At 33.9% G+C, this 15,378-nt stretch overlaps 1 long non-coding RNA gene across 3 annotated transcripts in view; it reads right to left on the bottom strand.

Moving 5' to 3' along the window:
- Positions 1-1,094: 1,094 nt before the first annotated feature.
- The window catches only part of LOC129534717 (uncharacterized), a 30,068-nt gene continuing 15,784 nt past the window's right edge, over positions 1,095-15,378 (bottom strand). For 2 of the 3 annotated variants that reach the window (XR_008681403.2, XR_010134752.1), the window contains 3 exons: positions 9,889-10,059; positions 3,476-3,591; positions 1,095-1,226 (listed from right to left, as the gene is read on the bottom strand). This is a non-coding gene — a long non-coding RNA (uncharacterized lncRNA). Of the gene's footprint in view, positions 1,227-3,475; positions 3,592-9,789; positions 10,060-15,378 lie in introns of those variants that run through there. The other variant, XR_010134753.1, reaches the window with a different exon arrangement.

Raw genomic sequence — 15,378 nt, 5'->3', positions numbered from 1 at the left:
ATTTTTAGTCAATTATTAAATATTTGGATTTGATTTGTTTGGGAAACAAAGTTTCCTGCAAAAAAAATCTTAATAAGTCTTTTAACAACTATATATATATATGTGTATATATATATAAATATAAAATATCCCTACCTTCAGGATGTTTTTATCTGGATATTGGTATAAGACTAATGTATAAAAATTCAGGTATTAAAAAAATTTAAATTTAAAACAATAACAAGCATAAAATTATGTGCTTCATTTACCTGTAGGTACATTGTCCTACAGCAGTGATCTTTAAACTTGAGCATGCTTGACAGAACACAGATTATGACGCCCACCCCAGAGTATCTGGAAGTAAGTCTAAGGCAGAGCCCAACACTTTCCATTTTTAATAATTTCCCAGATGATGTTAATGTGCTAATCTAAGGACTACACTTTGAGAACCACTACCCTAGAAGAATTCAGAAGAGGAAAGTTATCATTGCTGACCGGAATAGCTGAGCATGTTTTGCAGAGTGATGAATACAGATTTAATTGTTATCAGTATATAATTTGTATTCAGGCAGTCAATGGTAAATTCCATAGTTATTTTGTTACTGTTTTTTTCCCCCTCCTGCTCCTTTTCCTTTGCCTTCTTATTTTCTTCTCTTCTTCTTTGGGCTGAGAACAAATTATCTCCAAAATCCTTCACTATAATCTTAATTTTTCCTTAAGAAATCATGTGTGTGTCTTAGTAATTTAAACTGGTACATTCCTATCTGGTGCTGACCAATTTCTCAGTAACATTTTCCAGCTACATGTATAACTTGCCAAACATAGTTGTCTCTCCAGTAAACCAATCAGTCTGATTCCACTGACCACAGCAAACTTCATTATTGAAGCGAGGGAACAAATTGGGCTGCTATAATGAATGCCATACACAGATAAACTCTGCAGTGACAGTAATGTTTGCTCAATATTTCTGAATGCAAAAGCAATTTAAATAGTGAAATGTCAGGATAAAAATATAATAGGATGTAGGGATATAAGGCCAGATTTTTTTTACATCACTCAATGGAAAATTTTACCCACAGGAACTTTTCTTTAACTCCAATAAACTTACTTTTATTTTTGAGATACATGAATTGTTTTTTTTTTTAATTTTTGGCTGGTTATTTTTCCAATAAAAAGGTATCATATTTTATATAAAAATGCAGTGTTACTGTGTTTCCTCTCTTCAAATTATACCTTTGGTACTCTATCTGGAAAAGAGAGAGGGGCAAGAAGATTTATTATTTTTAAAATAGCTAAAATCTGTTTTAAAATGACATAATGTACTTTATGATGCATGTGCCAACATATTTATATTAAGCATTAAAGTATAATCACAGCATTTTTACAGGAAGATGCTGATTATATATGTTTTCTATATCACTCACATAAGCATCTTTCTATGAGTGACAAATTGAAATCTTTAAACTCAGGTTTCTGCTGATTACTGTTTTATTTTATTGAAAAATTGAATAGACTCCATTTTAACCTGCACATGCTGACCAAAGAGAAATTTAAAGTAATGATATTTTTTACTATAAATCCGAACAGACTTTATCCACATCATTTATATGGATGTAATATCTACCTATCTCTCTCTTTTTATTCCAATTCAATATTATAGTAACTTCTTTTAAATAAAATGTAATCTTTATGGTTAATGCCACACACCTATGACCTAATTAATATGTAAATATTAGGTAGGTACATACCATGAAGAATTAAATAACTGATTAGTTTATTTTAGTTTTACTTTATTGTAAATTAAGACATTTTACCTTTTTGGGTGTTAAAGCAATGTGCATAAGTAAATGTAGAAACTCAGAATCATTTAAAAAATAATTACAATCTAATATAGGTAAATGGAAGGTTTTATTTGAAGAAACAATAAGTTAAGTTCCATATAACTTGGTTAAAATGCACCATAGCATTCAGCCTTTAATATTTTAAACATGTCAATTTAAAAAAAAAGTCTTTTTTAAAGTAGTAGAAGCTATAGCAACTTGAGAATAAAAGTAAAAGCAAGCATTTCAAGTAAATAAAAATGACAAAGTTATTGATGTCTAATGCAACCCATCACACCCCCTGCTAAGATGAATCAGTCCTCAATCTAGTATTTTTAAACACTGTCAGAGATGTCATATCTAGTTTTTGAATAGTTATTTCACAATTTTGTTTTAGTCTCATGACTTTTGCAGCCACATATATGCTAGATTTTAATTTTTCTAAATTATAATCAATTCTTAACACTGACACCAAAGTGAGTAGGTAGATTCTAATCAAGGATACCCTTACTCACGTCAGAATCTCAAATATCTATGGAACTGCTTTTGGTGTCATACAACTTCATGGTCAAAACAATTACTTTTTATTGAACATTTGAGGACCCATACTCATTCTCACTGCTGTTTTAATTAATGCTGGCTTCAAATCCTGTAAATTATATTAATATTTTAAAAAATAACATATGGAGCACCTGCACAATCTTGGATCTGAAAGCCTAAGTACCTGCTCCAGAAAAATTCATTGTCTTATGTCTGTAGCTATTTTTTGATCAAGAAAGCCATTAAACTTGACTTCATATCACCAAATAGGAAGAATAGCAGCACAATTAATAATGTGCTAATATTCATAAACTGAATTAATTAAATGATTTGTGTAAGGGGTCTCATCCATGTTTTTGTTTGTACTTTGCACGAAGTATTGGGTACATTGACATTATTTTTCAGATTAGGAAATGAAGCCCCATAACTTTAAATGAAAGAACTTTAGATGAAATAACTAATACATATTTAAGGAATATTTAAATATTGTTGAAATGTATTGGAGAAAGTCTTAGTGATCATTTAGTTCAATTGCCCATTGTTAGAGGACATGGATTCAAGTCTTGAACCAGAATAAGTTATCTAAATATTTCTATGCCTTAACTTCCCATCTGTAAAATTGAATAAGTATGCCAAATTCATAGCAAACTGATAATGATACGTGAGAAGCAAAAGTGGCTGGTAATCTGCCTATGATTTTTATTTGAATGCAAGTAGGTATCTAGGCATCCCAACAATTTACAGTAACCTTTTTGGAAAATATTTGCATATTATTCATTTTTACATAAGTAGTAAAAGCACATGGTACAGAATTTAAAGGAAAATTTAAAAAGGAAAAGAGTAAAAAGTAAATGTCGACCATATTCCTTTTCTCTAAGATTAAGTTAAACCATTTGTTTTAGAACCTTTTTTTTTTGTTTTATTATAACAAACCATTTGTTTTAGAAACATAATTTTTTATTAAAGACATTGTTTCTCGGCGGGGCGCAGTGGCTCACGCCGGCAATCCCAGCACTTTGGGAGGCCAAGGCGAGTGGATTACTTGAGATCAGGAGTTTGAGACCAGCCTGGCCAATATGGGGAAACCCCCATTTCTACTGAAAATACAAAAATTAGCCAGACGTGGTGGCACCCACCTGTAATCCCAGCTACTACTGAGGCTGAGGCACAAGACTCTCTTGAACCCGGGAGGCGGAGCTGGCAGTAAGTTGAGATCGCTCCACTGCACTCCAGCCTGAGCTACAGTGTGAGACTAAGAAAGAAAGAAGAAATTATTTCTCAGCCACACTCAACCTTCACTGCATACCCCATAAGAATCATCAGTGTTCTCCCTACCCATGCATTCATTCAGGAGAGAAGAAGGGTTTCTGATGTGATACCTTAAACCATCTGATCTAGACCAGCTGCCCTGGAGCACAGCAATTATTCTCCATCATTACCATTTGGATTCCCTCCCTTTCTCTCATGTGTTTGCCTCCCTTTTTTTTATTTTCTGGTTTGTACTGTTGTTTGAGTAAAACATATACTCCAACAGTTTAGGGAGAAAGAGCACGTAGGAAGTAAATTTTTGACATTTAATAATCTCTGAAAGCACCTTCCTTTTTCACTTTCACTTGGCTGGCAAAAAAATTCCGGTTGGAAATCAGTTTCCTCCATACTTTTAAAAGTTTTGCTTACAGTATCTTTAATAGAATCTTCTAGCTTTCAGTGTTGCCCATAGTTATATTCTCAAATCCTAAATTTGAAATATTCTAAATTTTCCACAATATGCTTTAAAGAAAATATATTTTTAAAAGGCATCAACTGTTTCTCAACAGGCAGCTCACCATGAAATATATAAATAAATAAGGAAGCTCAGAACGCCCCAGCCTCACCAGGCACTCAGAGCTTGTGCTTGTAACCTGTTCCAACACTCCTACACAGGAGCACAGAAGTGTTGGGGAAAAAGAATTAAAAACAAAATATTTTTCTAGCCCAGATAACTTCTCCACAAAGATAAAAGAGAGGGGAAAAAAAAAGAAGTTTATTATTGAATAATAAAGTCAGAATGTGATGTGCATCAGTGGCAATCCGCTCATAGATTTTATATAGTCACCCTTTCAGATAGGCAATCAGAGACGACCCAGCGCATACATATTCTCAGGATAAACAATGACTGGCCATGAAGTAAGAGGACTTGACAGCACCATTTGTCACACATAGTTTATCCTAAATTCACTTGGTAATTGTGGTGACCATCTGTGTTAGCTAAATGATTTATTCAAAGGAAAAATAAGCTTCTCGTGTCTGCACGACAGGAAGTAGTGCTGCCATTTGGAGCAGGACGTCTGCCCAAATTCAGCTCCAATGGAAATAGGGATGCCTTTCTTGATGATTACAGTTGGAAGAGAGGCAGAAAGGTGGCAAGAGGCTTATTTAGCTCTTAAAAATATTTGCATACATTTCAAAGAGACAGAGAACTTATAATTACAAGTTTTCTAAAATACATGCAAACGGAGTGGAGGTGTCTTTTTACTTATTTTTAACAGGGAGAATTAAGTCTCTTGTTTTAATTTGAATTTGCCCTTACACAAGCAAAAGTCTCCAGACATCTGAGGAAAGTCTCATAAATGAAAGACAGAATGCCATGGAAGAAAAAAGAGGAAGAAGAAAACTTGGAAATAAAACTTTTCATATTCTTAGAAAATATGACACTTATGAAAAAACATTTTTATTTATAATCATTCAAACAATAAAAAAAGAAGTCCTTGGAAATAAAAACTTAAAACTAGTAAAATAAATAAAAATAGGAAGTAAAGTCAAGGAAATCTACTGGATGGTAGAGATTTGGGGAAAATGGTAGGGGGGAAAGGAAGAGAAAGGAAGAAAAAGAAAGACAAGGGAAATATAGAAATTAGAGAACCAAAAATTGAATTATAGAAGCTCCAAAACTAGAGAATAGAGAAAACAGGAGGAAAGCATCAATTAATTAGTGCTACTTAGCAAAATCCTTTTACTAGATGTGTGGAAGGTTACTGTTCCCTGGATTCTATATGCATTTTATGTGTTTTTAATATCATACAAATTTGCAAATAACTGAATAGGTCATCTTTAGCAACTCATTTATATTTCTCTTGGTTTCAGGTTTTGTTTGTTTAATCATTAATGTAAAAAAAATGGTCTTAAAGATAATCTTGGACTCTTTCAAATCCAAAATTGAATTAATTCTAGTACAAAGCTTAGCTCAACATGTTGCTTTTCCTCGTGGTATAATAGCTGGTCACCATTGGCTCTTTAGTACTTCAAATATAGAGTTGCTGAGTCCAATTTCAAAGTATTATTTAACAACAAACAAATACCATAGCTGAATCAGTAAGCTCAGTATTTGGAACTGAAGTATATGAATTCCAATATGTGGAGATAAAGGAAGATGAAAAGATAAGTGAACTATAGTTTGGGACAGAAGGAAAAATAAAGAGAAATAATACTTTCATTTTGATTCTTCTTTCCATGCTAGGTTAGAATGTAAGATATTAACTCATTTCTTGCTTCCAGCATTATGATCAAATTACAATGGTTAAAACTACACATGGTAGGCTGATCATAAACCCAGTTTATCCTGGTGATCAGTCAATGCTTTTTAATTATATTATTACTCCCTTTCATCCTGATAAGTAAATTTTGAGAGTAAATTATCTAGTCACATTATTCGCCTAGAAGTTTTTTTAAAAGTAGGATATAAAAAAGTAATGATCAGTAGTAAAAATAGCAACCAGCAGTCCTGAGAAGCATTGGCATTTAGAAGAGTGTCATCAATTTCTTAATCAATAGTGAATTTAGAGGGACTAAATATTGTCTTTCACTGCCTTTGTTTGGAGATGTTCATTAAAACAGTCAGGGCAAAAAGACGTGAGAAAGGCAGAAGGGGGAAAGATAAGAAGAATATGTCTGCTGGGCATATTGAGATGACACCAGCAGATGCTTCAGGTGACCCTGTGGCATCAGCATAGTGGCCTAGCTGTCAATAGTTAGCAAACATCACTGAACATGCTTCACGTGGGAGCACCTACTACCAATTTCAAGACAGAAAGCACACTAAAATCACATAAAGTATCAAAACATAGTATGTGTTAACTACACTTTTAAAAATCTTTAAGTGAGGAAAACTTTTCTAAGTTTGACCAATACTCTAGAAACCAAAATTATTTTTTAATTGAAAGCTTAAAAGCAATAATAAAAATTATTCTGAATGAAAAAAATAAATCAAGCAAAGAACAAGTCTGGGGAAAAATTAGCACCTATGGCAGAAAATAAGATAATTTTATTAATTAAACAAAAACATACACAATAAAGAAATAGACAATATTAGTAGACAATTTACAAAATGTAAGATAGTTTGAGAAAACAGTAACAACAGCAAATGACCATCAAGGATCTGAATGTCCCACTGCATAATTGAAGCAATGTAAAATAAAAGTCAGATATCTTTTTTTTTCAATTCTCCAGTTGAAAAATATATATGTGTGTATGTAGTGTTTATTAACATTTTGTTGTTGGAGGGTGCTATGGCTTGAATAGGTCTCCCAAAGATCTTGTGTTGAAAATTTAATCCCCAATGCAACAGTTTTGAGAGGTGAGACCTTTAAGAGATAACTAGATTATGATGATTCTGCCCTTGTGAGTGGATTAATGTCATTATCAGGGGAGTGCATTAGTTATCTGAAGAATGGGTTTGTTATAAAAGCAAATTCAAACCCCTCTTGCTCTCTTGTGGATACTCTTGTGCCCTTCTGCCTTTCACCATGGGATGATACCACAAGAAGACCCTCACTAAGTGAAGCCCTAGCCTTGGACTTTCCAGAGAGAGAACCATGAGCCAAATGTTTCTGTTGTTTATAAATTATTCAGTCTGTGGTATCCTGTTATACCAACAGCAAAACAGACTAAGGCAGAGTAGATTGGAAACAGATGCTTTTATGTTTTTCTGATTGTAGTATACATTTTTTATGTTTTTCTAGAAGGCAATTTGACATTAGCTCTGTAAATTTTAACAGCATATATACTTTGCCCAGCACTTCTCCTGATACATATTCACCCAGACTTTCCAAAGAGTCTTCTCATCTGTTTCTCATCATTGCATTTAATGTATTGACAAAAAACTGCAAATATCAAAAATAAATATCAGCTTGATTTTTTTAGTGTAATCTACAATTAAAATTTAAATATAATTAATCAATAAAATAAATGGAGGCTATTTTTATGGACAACTCTTTAGAAATATTATCGGGAGGAATAAGCATGCTTGAGAATAGTAAATATGTAGCAAAATCCCACCTGTTGGCTCTTACTCTGCTAAGCATGCATAACAAAATGCTAACATTTGCAATATTTGGGGTCATTTGGGAGGAGGTAACAGAAGATAATTTTTATTGTTCATCACACAAATTATTTGTTTTTTTAGCCTTATAAAATTATTTTGTATTGCTTTTATTTTAAAATAAATAATGTAAAGCAGCATTTTAAGAACTTGAAAAAGTGATTTCTAAATACAAGTTCTAGACTTTAAATATTTTAGTACCATTTGTCATTTTAAAATATTGAGCTTTCCTAAAGTAATTCCAATAAATAAAAAGTCAAATATATAAGGAAGTTTTAGGAATTGAAGCATATATTCTATTCAAATTATGCAAAAGTTATTATTTAGCAATCATAAGTTAAGCCCTTAAGTCTACACAAGAGATTCTACTGAACAGACTATTCATGTCTTCTGTGCCCATTGAACCTATTGATAAAGTAATGACCTTCTATGTGCTGATTCTCTTTTGCAGGCTGAAGGGCAGTGTGGACCAGTGTCCTCAGATTGTTTAGGCAAGTTGCTTCACCTCCCTGAACTTCAATTTCAACACCACTTAAATGATAATAACAATGCCTTCCTGCTAGTAATGACGACTGAATGCATCAGAATTAAAAGGGTAAACGTGTAAAAGCATAGCTACTGAATAAATGTTGCTTGAATATAAGTTTGTAAATATTTGATAATAATGTGTTTCCATTGCATGGGAAGAAAGTGTGTGAACATCCAAACAGGAAAACAAGGTCATCCATATTTAATACTCAATGCCCCCTCACTCCTTTGCACTCACTGCACAACATCCCTGAAAAGATGAAGATTTGGGGACAGCGGATGTTTATAAATAGTTGCTGATAAATGTGTTTGCTTGCTACCCTGTGGCCCAAGGCTTTTACTTTATGAATATTGAAAGAACATAATCAAATCTATCCAGCTCCGAACTAATGTAATAGTAACAGTCTTTCTGAATGCCATGGTTTTGGAGCACATTTCATGGTAAAGCAGCTAAACAGCTACTACAGTGAGAGGTGAGCCCACACTGGCCACCACCTGCAATCAGTGTTGTCCCAGAGTCAATCCAGATCATGGTTCTCTCTTGAGGCCTTCAGACCAAGGTGCAGGCACAGCTTTTCTCCCTTCATTTTTACATTTTTCTTCTTTCCCTTTTGCTCTTGTTAAGAGCTACCTGTATAAAGTACTTTATTACTCGTCTTCTAAGAGCAAAGGGAAAATTCAATGAACCTATCTGAACCTTGGTAATGCAATATTAATTAAGCTGAGACTTCACCAAACAAGACATATACAGTAATTAATGTATTCAGTCCCAGCACATACAAAATATAGCAAAATGGACAGGCTTCAAAAAAATTTTATCTCTATGTAAGAGAATAATTTTCTTACCACAGTGCTTTCTGTGAAATCACAGATTGTTTTTAATCACAATAAAAAAATTAGGCCATGCTGTTACAGCCAGGATTAAATTTTAATTGATCCATAAAATAATATCAATTGCTAACAGTTTTAGGTGTTTACCATGTGTCAAGCTTTGTTACCAACACTTGATGTTTATTCTTTTCCAAAATCTTCATGACATTATGACATAAGTCCTTTTATGTCCCCATTTTACTCATGGTCATTTGATTTTGTTGTTGTTGTTTAACTTATTTCCATAGATTATTGGGGAACAGATGGTGTTTGGTTAGATAGGTAAGTTCTTTAGTGGTGATTTGTGAGATTTTGGTGCACCCATCAACTGAGCAGTACACACTGCACCCTATTTGTTGTCTTGTATCCCTCAGTCCCTTCCCACACTTTCCCTCTGAGTCCCCAAAGTCCACTGTGTTATTCTTATGCCTTCACATCCCCTAGCTTAGTTCCCACTTATGAGAACATCCAATGTTTGGTTTTCCATTCCTGAGTTACTTCACTTAGAATAATAGTCTCCAATCTCATTCAGGTCATTGAAAATGCCATTAATTTATTCCTTTTATGGCTGAGTAGTATTCCATTTTGTGTGTGTGTGTGTATGTGTGTATCACAGTTTCTTTATCCACTTGTTGATTGATGGGCATTTGGTTTGGTTCCACATTTTTGCAAATGTGAATTGTGCTGCTATAAACATGTGTGTGCAAGTATTTTTTTTTTTTTTTTTGCATAATGACTTCTTTTCCTCTGGACAGATATCCAGTAGTGTAATTGCTGGATCAATGGTAGACCTACTTTTAGTTCTTTGAGGAATCTCCACACTGTTTTCCATAGTGGTTGTACTAGTTTACATTCCCAACAGCAGTGTAGAAGTGTTCACTGTTCAATGCATCCACATCAACGTCTATTATTTTTTTTTATTTTTTGATTATGGCCATTCTTGGTCATTTGAAAGAAGAGGAAAAACTGGAAAGAGAAAGAGCAAAGAGGAAAATTTTTTGAAGTACATTTTGAGCAAAATTTGCCACTTTAATTTTTTTGAGAGACTATAAAAATAACTTGCAGGAGATTTGCAATCGTTTTTGGAAGACAGATATTCATGTTTCTAATTTGACATAGAGCAAAGATGGGACCATGAAGCCTACAATGTGTATGTATATATGCATATTTGTGTGTATCTATTTAAGTGTGTATGGAGGAGATTGCATATGTTCTCTATACGTGAGGATCACATGAGAATCCTCAAATTTAAATCTAATCACTAAACAGTACTTATTCTTTCATAAGCTTAAACAAGTAATGCTCATTTATTGTATGTAAATAGATTTTTGCCTAAATTAATATTTTTCTTATCACTTTGGTATTTTTTGATTTTTATTTTTGTTTTATCTGAAGGATAAACAGTGATTCTAAGCATCTAAGAATTTCTGCCATATCAATGATACATTACTCTTCTGTTAATTAATTTTCAAAAAATGTAGACTTTTAACTAAATATAAAATAATTTGCAGAATAGAAAAAAGATGTTAAGTAAATAAAAAGAATATGAAAACTTTGGATATTTCTGGCTTAACATCAATCATACCTTTGCACATATATATTAATCAAAATCACAAAAAAATTTATCTAAAAATTAAGTATTAAGAGAAAACTTACATAGGTAGAGTTGAAATGACTTCTTTCTTATAATGGTTTTCTTATAGAATGTTAAGATACATTTCTTTTATATGTAATTTATTAATTTTTATTACTCCAAAGTCAAGAATGATAAATCTTTAAAATTCAATCTATGATTTTATTGGCCAACAGTTTAACAGAAATAGAACCTCAAATTTTAAAATCTTATTGTCATTTACTCAAGTATTATCTCAATAAAATGCATGTTAATATCTTTTAAAAATGTCTTCAGGAAAAATATAAGCAATAATTTTTATCCTGTACCCTGAAGAACTGAACAATTTCTAAGGCTAGAATTCTTAGCTGATTGATACTGTATAGTTTGTTGATGCTTCACAAAGCTCAAGATCTTTTTATAAATCAATCGCTTGAGATGAGATGTTTTCTCATTGTAATATACAATGTGTGTTGTCTCCTCCTAAACAAATTTCTTATCACAAAGGTATAAGTAAAAGTGTCTCAAATATAAACTTAATGTCTGATGCACATGTTCTACATGTATAAGCATGCTATAAAATAAAAATCTGATCTTTTGTTTCTAACTCATACACACTAGATTTGCCTTTTATGTTTCTCACTACTAAATTTTAAAAGCTTACTTATAAAATCATTATAAGTATTCAAAATGCTATTTTCAGAATAGTTGTTATCTGTGGGTGAAAGAGAAGTTTGACATTTATTTACTTATGATTTGCCCTGAGAGATAGACTTAGAGGAAAATGATAGGAATATTGGCTGTCAGTTTGAGGATAAGCATTAATCTTCATTAGCAGCACAGGGCTGAGTTCATATGATATATTTCTACAAAGAGACAATTTTTGGAATGAATCTAATATATTCTAATTTTTGGAAATGATACTTTCTAGCTTAAAAACAACTAAATTATAAAGTTACTAGACTGCGAAGGACTCTTGACATCCAGCTAGCTCTGTTAACATGAGTTGTGGCCACTTCTTTGCTTGAAGCCCACTGCAAAAACCTATCTATTAGGAAACATCTACAAGGAAAATAAGACAGTGTTTTGTTTTCATGTGAGGCATTGAATTCAGTGTACACTCGAACGTGTCTTGATTTTCATCTCACCCCACTTCATCCCAAAATATTAGTTATAAATTTATTTCTGAGAGTATAAAAGGAGTGCTGTTTTCCCTAAGGTCACTTTTCATGCAAAAAAATGAAAAAGCTGCTCTCCCTGTATCTGTCTCCATGCCAATCCTGGTGAATTATCAGGACTTTGTGTTTCAGTAATCTAGACAGTTCTTATACATGGGGGTAATCGATAGCATATTGCCTGTTTCTATGAGAAAAAATAAACTTGGTAAGTGGAGTATACTACCCCACTGTTAAGATCCTGGGTAATTTTATGTCTGATTTTTCAAGATAGAAAATACAAATGTGTTGTATAATGGTACTGAAGATGGTCTCAGCCATACACTTGAAAAGCAGATAAATATCTGAGAACTGATAGAAAGTCAGAGTTTCTACAACATTCATGGAGATCGGAGTCTGAGAGGAACTCCTTGGAGAAGCAGAACATCATATGAAATGTCCATGTTGATGCCTATGAGAACTAGACAATGGGCATCTTAGCTATGGGTGACTGAGGGAAAATGTCATGCTAAACTTGACATGGAGAAAATGGAGCCAACAGCAGAGACAGCTATCATGTGATAATTAATAGCACCTCTGAAAGACGTTGTCAGAGTATCCAGAGAAATAATCTATATAACGGTCTTTACATATAATAAGTCTTCAATATTTCTTAGTTATTTTTATTATCATTCTAAATATTCTTCATACATTTCTACTTAAGTATAAGAGTGTTGAGTTCTAAGACTTGCCTAGACTTAGAACAATTTTTTTCCATGATGACTGAGGACCCTTATGGAGCTTAATTCACCCTCACATTGACTTATTACACACACACACACACACACTTCATTGACAAGAGAAGCTAACTTCCTTGAAGGGATATAAATTGAGGCATAGAACAGAAAAAAAGAGAAAAATAAGAGAAATTGTCTGTCTCTCTCATGTCCAAAATTTTTCATTGTAACTTAATATGTTGGTATCCACTTTCATAAGTAAATTTAGCATAAAATTTAAGGAGCTCTTGAAGAATTTATGAAAAACATAGGGATTTTTTAAAGTACAATGTAATTTTATTATAACATTTTAGCCTAAAAGATGGATATAGATAGACTATATACAAATCTTGAAAGGGAAGTTTAATTATATAAAGTGTGCTTAGGATATGAGGCAGAGCTCAGCATATCTCTTGGCAATAGAGATGCATCATTAGACAATTTTGTTGTGTGAATATCACAGTGTGTGTGTACTTATATAGACCTAGATAGTATAGCCTACTACCCATCTAGGATCTATGGTATAGCCTATTGATCCTAGTCTACACACCTGTACAGATATTACTGTAGTTGAATACTATAGGCAGTTGTAATACAGTAATGGTATTTGTGTATTTAAACATGTCTAAACATAGGAAAGATACAGTAAACATATGGTATTATAATCTTATGAGACCACTGTCGTACATATGACCTGTTGTTGACTGAAATGTTATTACAACATGTCCATAGTCTAGTTTTAATAGCCATCCATATGGACATTTCATATGATGTTCTGCTTCTCCAAGGAGTTCCTCTCAAACAGGCTCAGATCTCCATGAATGTTGTAGAAACTATGACTTTCTGCAGATCCCAGATATTTCAATGCTTTTCCAGTGTCTGGCAGAAACTATCTTCAGTATTAAAAGCTACTACAACATAATAAAATTTCGGTCAACACCAGATCACATATATGACAGTGGTCCCATAAGATTATAATACCATAGATTTACTGTATCTTTCCTATGTTTAGATAAGTTTAAATACACAAATACCATTACCATGTTACAACTGCCTATAGTATTCAGTACAGTAACATCTGTACAGGTTTGTAGCCTAGGAGCAATAGGCTATACCTTAGATGCTAGGTATGTAATAGGCTATACTATCTAAATTTATATAAGTACATACATACACTCTGTGATATGGTTTGGCTGTGTCCCCACCCAAATCTCATCTTGAATTGTAGCTCCCATAATCCCCACATGTTGTTAAGGGAGGTAACTGAATCATGGGGGCAGGTTTTCCTATGCTGTTCTTGTGATAGTGAATATGTCTATTGAGATCTGGTGGTTATATAAAGGACAATTCCCCCGCACATGCTCTCTTGCCTGCCACCATGTAAGATGTGTCTTTTCTTCTATTTTGCCTTATGCCATGATTCTGAGGCCTCCTTAGCCATGTGGAACTGTGAGTCCATTAAACCTCTTTTTCTTTATAAATTACCCAGTCTTGAGTATTTCTTCATAGCAGTGTGAAAATGGACTAATACAGTAAATTGACACCAGTAGAGTGGGGCACTGCTATTAAGATACCCAAAAATGTGGAAGATACCCAAAAATGGGTAACAGACAGAGGTTGGAACAGTTTGGGGACACAGAAGGAGACAAGAAAATGTAGGAAAGTTTGGAACTTCTTAGAGACTTGGAGGGCTCAGAAGACAGGAAGATGTGGGAAAGTTTGGAACTTCCTAGAGACTTGTTGAATGGTTTTGACCAAAAAGTCCAGGCTGAGGTGATCTCAGATAGAGATGAGGAACTTATTGGGAACTGCAGCAAAGATGATTCTTGCTATGCTTTACCAAAGAGACTGGCAGCATTTTTCTCCTGCCCTAGAGATCAGTGAAGCTTTGAATTTGAGAGAGATGATTTAGGATATCTGGTGGAAGAAATTTCTAAGCAACAAAGCATTCAACAAGTGACTTGGGTGCTCTTAGAAACATTCTGTTTTGCCGGGCACCGGTGGCTCATGCCTGTAATCCCAGCACTTTGGGAGGCCGAGGTGGGCAGATCATGAGGTCAAGAGATCGAGACCATCCTGGCCAACATTGTGAAACCCTGTATCTACCAAAAATACAAAAATTAGCTGGGCATGCTGGCATGTGCCTGTAGTCCCAGCTACTTGGGAGGCTGAGGCAGGAGAATCACTTGAACCCAGGAGGCAGAGGTTGCAGTGAGCTGAGATCATGACACTGCACTCCAGCCTGGGTGATAGTGCGAGACTATGTCTCAAAAAAAAATCAGTTTTATGTATTCACAAAGATATGGTTGGGAATTAGAACTTATATTTAAAAGGGAAGTAATAAATTTTGGAAAGTTTGCAGCCTGATGATTCAACAGAAAAGGAAAATCAATTTTCTGAGGAGAAATTCAAGCCAGCTACAGAAATGTCCATAAGTAACCAGCAGCCAAATGTTAATTGCCAAGACAATGGGGAAAATGTCTCCAGGGCATGTCAGGGACCTTCATGGCAGCCCCCCATCACTAGCTGGGAGGCCTATGAGAAAAAAATGGTTTCATGGGCCAGCCACAGGGCCTTTCTTCTTTGTGTAGTCTTAGACTTGGTGCCCCGCATCAAGCCTTGACCAAAAGGAGCCAACATAGAGCTCAGGGCATTGCAAACCCCAAGTCTTGGCAGCTTACACAGCTTACACAGAGTGTTGGGCCTGAGAGTGCACAAAAGTCAAGAATTGAAGTTTGGGTAC

This window comes from Gorilla gorilla, chromosome 6 (assembly GCF_029281585.2).
Source record: "Gorilla gorilla gorilla isolate KB3781 chromosome 6, NHGRI_mGorGor1-v2.1_pri, whole genome shotgun sequence".
NCBI lineage: Eukaryota > Metazoa > Chordata > Mammalia > Primates > Hominidae > Gorilla > Gorilla gorilla.
The sequence above is the reverse complement of the archived record's forward strand: the minus strand, read 5'-3'. Positions and strand labels throughout refer to the sequence as shown.